The 7,406-nt window shown below is 41.6% G+C and overlaps 1 long non-coding RNA gene across 1 annotated transcript; it reads left to right on the top strand.

Annotated features, from left to right (window-relative positions):
* Positions 1–2,243: 2,243 nt before the first annotated feature.
* Positions 2,244–3,345, top strand: LOC107184743. The gene is made up of 3 exons (XR_001515638.1): positions 2,244–2,338; positions 2,611–2,668; positions 3,204–3,345. It is a non-coding gene; the product is annotated as an uncharacterized LOC107184743 (long non-coding RNA).
* Positions 3,346–7,406: the final 4,061 nt, after the last annotated feature.

Here is a 7,406-nt window from a genome sequence, read left to right as displayed (position 1 = left end):
ATTTACCTATATATATGTAAAACCCTAATATGCAAATAGACTGAACGGCAAAACAACTGAACAACCGGTCACTATGATGTGCTCTGACCACCAGGGGGCATGCGCAGAACATGGTGGGCATCAGCAGCAGGTGACAGAGTGCAGAACATGGTAGGAGTCAGCTGGGGCAGGATGGTAGAGCAGGTGAGCCCGGGCACCAGTGGCTGTCATTGGGGCAAGCCTCTGGTTGTTATTGAAAATTCTTTGCTCCTGTGTGTCACAGTCCCGGTCAGCACTTGCACCTGCTGCCAGCACTGGCCCCACTTGCACCTGCTGCTGGCGCCCGGCACTGGCCCCTATCACTTGGCATGTCAGTGGGTCTGAGCAGTGGCTGCTGGCCCCAGTTGCCCCTCAGGGCTTCTCCACTTCCCCCTGCTCCTGGGGGGCAATCAGGATAGCAGCTGCCACTTGCACCTGCTGACAGTACCAGCCTCATCTGCACTGCTGCTCACGCCGACCCCAATTGCTCCAGACTGTCAGCGGGTGCGAGCAGGGCCAGTGCTGTCAGCGCGTGGGAGTGGCAGCAGTGGGACTGGGGCTGCCAGCAGACAGGAGACAGGGGGCCATGGCAGGAGGGGCTGGGCAGGGGGCAGAGGATGGGCTGAGACCTGCACTTGTGCCCACCACAATCTCAAGGCCCACAGTTCCTTTCAAGGTGCACGAATTCATGCACTGGGCCCTGAGTGTATATATAAACATATATTTACACATTTATAAACATATCTTATGTAATAATATAATATATAATATCTAGTATATATTATCCACACTAATAAAAGAGAAACATGCAAATTAACCATCACTCCGTCACTCTGCCACTTTGCTACACCCACCAGCCAATCAGAGCGACTATACAAATTAACCCAACAAAGATGGTGGTTAATTTGCATATGCAGTCACAAAGCAAAGACTAAAGACGACTGGTGATGGTGGAGCTGGAACGAGCAGGAGGCTTGGGTTGCTCCCGGTGATGGAGGAAGCCAAGCTTCCCATCGGCCCTGGACTCCGCTCAAGGAGTGGCTGGGGGCCTGGGTTGTTGGGGGCTCCACTTGAGGAGCTGGAAAAAAGGAGGGGCTGGGAGCAGCCGGAGTGGAGAAGCCAAGCCTCGCTGCTGTGGCTGCAGCAGAGAAGACAAGCCTTGTTGTTGCGGCCAGACCAAAGGCCTGGGTCCCAGGTGCCGGAGGAAAACCGGTGCTGGCAGCCAGGGGAAGAAAGGCCTATTGCGCGAATCTTCGTGCAACAGGCCACTAGTATATTATAATGTATAATTATTATTCATTACGATATAATAAAAGGCATAGGCATTATTTATTAATGTTTAATTTATTGCCAGTAACATTATATCTTATGCCAACATAACAAATCTTTATATCTAACACAAACAAAAACATGTGTATATGAAATAAGGTGTCTTTGAACAGAAACAAACATAAAGCAAGGTTACATATTGATGGGCTTACAAAAATATTTTTATCAGAAATTTGCAGGAACCCACCAGTAAGATTGAGAGATATTTCATATTTATAGTTTCCTACTTCATTAAAACTGTCAATTCTGTTGAGCTAATTCTTTTTTTTTTTTTTTTTTTTTTGCACAGCTCAATGTCTTTATACCCTGGGTCTTGCAGTCCTTGTTAATTTGAATGCTCATATTGTTCAATTGTGTATATTGATCTTTATCTCAATATGAAAACATTGCAGATAAAAGAGAATTGACTGGACTTCCAGGCTCCATATGATACGAGAGCTGCCCTCTGCTCTAGCCTCATCTTGTCTTATGCTCTCCTTCCTCTCTACGCTCCATCAACATGTCTATGGCCTGCTTTGTATATATTGACTCTGTCAAGGTCTTTCCTGACTAACAGCCTTTGTATTTGCTAATCTCCAAGGACAACACTCTGTCCTTAGATCCTTATCTGGCTGAGACCTTCTTATAATTCATTCTCAACAACTCCCCAGAGTATCTCCCTCAACAATCCAACCAAACACAGCTAAACTACCACGTCCTCTTCCCCAAGCAAATTTTTTGTCATATCACCCAGTTTCACTTTCCTCTCTTGATTCAGCACAATCTAAAATGATACCGCTCACTTATTTGTTAACCTATTTTTGATGTAACCCAACCATATGTTATTGCAGTTTGAAGAATGCCAAGCCCCAGTTCTGTTGCTGATATGGAATTGTTACTGGTGAAACCATGAGACCTCAGTTCCTGTCTTCTTGAAAGGAAGATTTCAGTCAAGAGACAAAGTGCAGCAAAGCAAGAATTTATTGGCTGCAGCAAAAACACACTTAGGAAGGTGAAACAAGGAAGAGCATAGACGAAGCAACAGGAGAGCCTGGGCTGGGCTGCTTTGGCTCACTGGGAAGTCAGAGAAAAGGGAGCTTCGGAGACAGGTTCAGGGCGTTAGCTCAGGAAAAGCTGCCACTTCCCATTGCTACCCTGGTTGCAAGTCTCATAGGGTCCCTTAGAGGAAAGAAGGGTGGGGGAGGGAATGGCATGTGTGTACTTCCTGGCGGGAGAATGTGGTCTGGGTCCTTTGCATTCAGGGTATTTATCTCTTTCTTGCAGGTAGGAATATTAGGGGAAGTTTCAGGAGAGGGTCTCAATAGAATAATCAGCTTTCCAGGTATGTCCTTTCAGGGTTGTTGTCTCAACACCAATTGGTTAGAGCCAGGGCGGGGTCAGTAAATTCAGCTGGTCCCGAGGCAGCCAAGGCATCACTTGTCTGGTTTTGCTGATTTTTTGGGCCTCGAACTAAAATACAACTAAGGCCTAGATATTATTCCTAGGAAGGAAAGGTCAAGGGGTCTAAACTGCATGACCAGCTATATGAAAGGTCAGGGGTGCCAAACCACATGACCAGTGTGATATGCTAAGGGAGGAAAGGTTACCCTTGGGGTAAGGTACTTGTTTTCCAAGTTTTGCCCCTTGCTAGGCACCCAGGGTTTCTGCCCTGGAGACCTTCTGTAAAAGACAGAAAAGTCTTGACTAAACCCCAGCAGGAAAATAACTTGTCAAAATCTCAGCAGGAGCAATTTTTAATTCATTAGAACTCTGAATATTACATGCTTGAGTTACCTCTGGAACAAAACTTCATGCATGAATAAATAAATAAATGCAAGAGAAACAAACCAGATGTTTTGTAATCTGTTTTCTCACAGGAACCAGCTAACAGAGGTGAGAAGATGACTGTTACCCCTTTTTCCTGATAAAGGAACTTGGCAATGACAAGAGAACATTCAACAGCCAGAGTGATGTAATCATCTGATCAGACTCAGAGTTTGCAAAATCTTCTGTTCTCATGCCCAGGTTTATTGATTTCTATGTTGCACTATCATACCCCCCTGGAAATTGCTTTGTGAATTATTTATATGTTGGATTGGGAATCTACAGTTTTGGGTCAGGATGGCTGAGTAATGACTGAGGGTCAGCAGGCTGCCAGGGCCTTTTTCTCTGTGTGCAGTGGGTACAGCTTAATCAGTGTGCCATGGTGAGTCCAGTACCCTGTCTCTCCATGGGGCAATGGGATAGTGAGTAAAAGGCACAGAAGGAAAGACCAGACTGTTTTACTGCTAATCACCATTGTGCCGGAGTTTTTCCCCTGACTTTCCTACCTCTGCATATTCATGTACAGTCTCCCAGTTAAATGTCAAAATGTGTAAATAACTTGTTATCACCACCTTTCTCATCTGGCCATTATGTTTCCTCCACAGTCACCTCTCCTCCTCTCTGAATACACTTTTATAATAGCCTCCCTTGACGATGCTGCAATAAAGAAGGCCAAGAGGTAATTGTTGCCACCCAAATAGTTATTTTTTATGCCAAATACAAGCTAGAAATGGGAGTGGAGGTATTGATAAGTGACTATGTTGAAAGGTGGTGTAGGAGAAGAAGAATGAAATAGCAGGAAGAAATGGAGCTGAAAGCAGCATGTTGGTTCAATTCAGTTCAGCAAATAAATTACGGAGTCCCAGGACATGCAGACTTGGCTAAGTTTTAGAAATTAAATAGTGAAAAAGAAGTTGGAAAGTGTGATGATATAATGGGCATGACAGACACATTAACAGATTTTTTTAAATGCAGTAAGTAAAAAGAAATATATTCATTTGGGATGGTACGGGGCATAGAATTACAAACCAGGAGTTTAAAGAAGGTGCTTTGGTGGGGCACAGTGCCCGAACTAAATCTTAAAGGATGAATAAGAGAGTAAATGAGATAGGGTTTAGGTCAAAGCGAATGACATAGGAAAAGGCATGAAGTGAAGGAATCAGGCTATGTAGGAAGCTGGGTCATAAGGCAAAAGACTTTTGTGCTCAGAATTGCAGAATAATCATAATCATGATAAGATGTATATTTTGTAATAATATATAGTTAACATATAACCTTACCTATTCCTGTGATAGGCCTGTGAGCAATGAATACTTTTATTCATAATTTACACAGAAGATTGGGGCTCAAAGAAATTAATTCAGCAAGGAAGACCCAGACCCAGCAGAGTCTCCTGGTTCCATCTCCAGAGCCCTCTCGTATTCATTACTTTTGCTTCTTAACAGAATATTAAACCATTCAAGAGAAAAAGAAAATTGGGGTACCATATAATCTAGTGATTTCCAAAGTTTGAGCATGAGTGGTAAAAAATTAATTTTTAATTTCAATCTAGTCTCTGCCAAAAATATATATAAACAAAAGCATCACAAAACAATACTTAGTATATGTGAGTTTTTCTGATATTTTCTATTATATTCTGTTTATTTTAATTTAAATACAAAAAGCTGGTAACAAACATTAAGTTAATTTCACTACCACTAGACATTTGAGAAACCAGTAATATTCTCAACCAATTAGTTTAGAGAGAATGAAACTGATCCTCTAAGGAAGGAAAGGGCTAGCTGAAGATCACCTGCGAGGTATCTAGATGTTGAAAAGACCAAAAGACATGCCACACAGGTTACAGAGTAAGGCAGTGGTCCATCCTGGCACAGGCTAGCATTAATTGATCTTTTCCCCACGTGTGGTCAATTTAGTAGGCTCTTCCCAATTTCCTTCTCCTCAGAACCTTTATTTCTTCAAAGCTACACACTGTGAATAGCTGGGAGAACCTGACAAGATATCTAAGGAACTCTGTGTTGATTTGAGGAATCCAACAATGTTCTCAGGATTTCTGTTTTAGAATTTAATCAAAATAACTCTAGATTTGTTAGTATTGCTTTGATTCAATTGGTTTTGAGGTTGATTCTTTCTTGTTTCTGCAAAGCCAGAAAAATCTCTTTGATGCAGAAAATTGTAACTGCTTATACTAATGGAAAAGGCCACTGGCTTCTTACTAGCTTTTATTAACTTAGGAAGGGCAGACAAATTTTATGAATAATAAATCTACCAAATTGACAGATGATGTACCAGGGAATTTTAATGCATATCATATTATAGGGTGCATATTTTCATGTTGAAATCCTGTTATTTTACTATTTCTAATTACTTGCCCTTCTTATGGCAATTCCCCATAATTTAATTGTCAAGTATACATCTACAGTGGAAAATAAAAGTTTATACTAGGGCCTGATCATCTATTATTAAACCTGGACTCTGAGTGACAATATAAAGGTTCAGGGGGTTAGTAAAAAAAGCAAAACAAACAAACAAACAAAAACAACAATACACATACAAAAAAAACTGAAAAGAAAAAAAACAGAATGGATTTTACAATGGGAATCTACTTAAAGTAGAACTTAGAGTATTCAGGAACACAATTCAGTATATGGTTTAATGACATCTTTCTACAGAAAATCAACCTCTTTAAAAATTATTCAATCTTCACCTGAGGATATGTATATTGATTTTGAGAGAGAAAGAGAGAGGGGGCGGGGGGGGGGGGGAAACGTTGGTGTCAGAAACACTGATTGTTTGTCTTCTGAATGCGACTGAATCCACAATCTAGGTACGTACCCTGACTAGGAATCAAATTCACAACCTTTTGGTGTATGACATGATGCTCCAACCAACTAAGCCACCTAACCATGGCCAGAGAATCAATCTTGAGAGAAAAGCCTTGGCATTCCTCCAAAGCAAGAGAAATGTATGTGACAACAGTAAGAGATTCCAGAAAACAGATAAATGTTTTAAGCATATGACATGAATTAAGCACAATCCTGCTTGCTTTTTTCACCTTTTTCCCCCTGAGAGTCACTTAGATAATCTAGGCAATGATTGATTACCATGAGGTCTTATCTATATATATAAAAGCCCAAGTGACTGTTATGACTGAATGACGAGAACGACTGGTCTACCAGTCGCTATGATGCGCACTGACCACCAGGGGAGATATGCTCAATGCAGGAGCTGCCTCCTGGTGGTCAGTGTGCTCCTACAGCCAACCTCCTGCAGCCCCTTCCTCCTGCCCCCCACCCCCAAAGGCCCTGATCAGGAGGCCAGCTGGCGAAGCTCCCTCGGGCTGGCCAGCCCCCCTTATAGGCCTTGATTGCCAACCAGGTCGAGGGACCCCACCCATGCATAAATTCATGCACTGGGCCTCTAGTTAACATGTAACATTTTATTAATAACATATACTATATTGAAATATAACATAAGTATATAACATTATATTAACATGTTAGTTCAAGTGTACAACATATTGATTTTATATATGTACTGGTATATATTGAAAAATGATCCCCACAATAAGTCTAATTAACATCTGTCCTGACAAATAGTTACAATTTATTTTCTTGTGATGATAACTTTTAAGATGCTATCAACTTTCAAATACGCAATAGAGTATTATTAGCTATAGTTGTCATGCTGTACATTATATCTCAAGGACTTATGTATTCTATAACTGGAAATTTATACATACAATGTATACATACAATGATACATTATTCAGTCATAAAAGAAGGAAATCCTGCTATTTGCAGCAACATGAGATGGAATTTAAGTGCTAAGTGAAATAAGTCAGACAGAGAAAGACAAATAAGGTATGATCTCATTTATATATGAAATATTTTTTAAAAAAACTCATAGATACAGAGAAACCAAGATGGCGGCATAGGTAAACAACGGAGTTTGCTGCCTTGAACAACCACTTCAAAAATACAACTAAAAGACAAAACGGACATCATCCAGAACCACAGGAAAGCTGGCTGAGTGGAAATTCTACAACTAGAAGGAAAGAGAAAAACACTGAGACTCAGAGGAGGTGCAGTGCGGAAGTGAGATACTAAGGTACAGAGTGCGCTCAGAGCAGGCTGGTGGCTGAGGGCGCGGTTGTCGTTTTCAATCGGGAGGGAGTCTCAGGCTCTGAGCGCCAGTTCCAGGCGAGTCTCTAGGGACCCAGACTCATACAAGAGAAGCAGACCTGTGGGCTCAGG

Source organism: Myotis davidii, unplaced genomic scaffold (genome assembly GCF_000327345.1).
Source record: "Myotis davidii unplaced genomic scaffold, ASM32734v1 scaffold888, whole genome shotgun sequence".
Lineage (NCBI taxonomy): Eukaryota > Metazoa > Chordata > Mammalia > Chiroptera > Vespertilionidae > Myotis > Myotis davidii.
The sequence above is the reverse complement of the archived record's forward strand: the minus strand, read 5'-3'. Positions and strand labels throughout refer to the sequence as shown.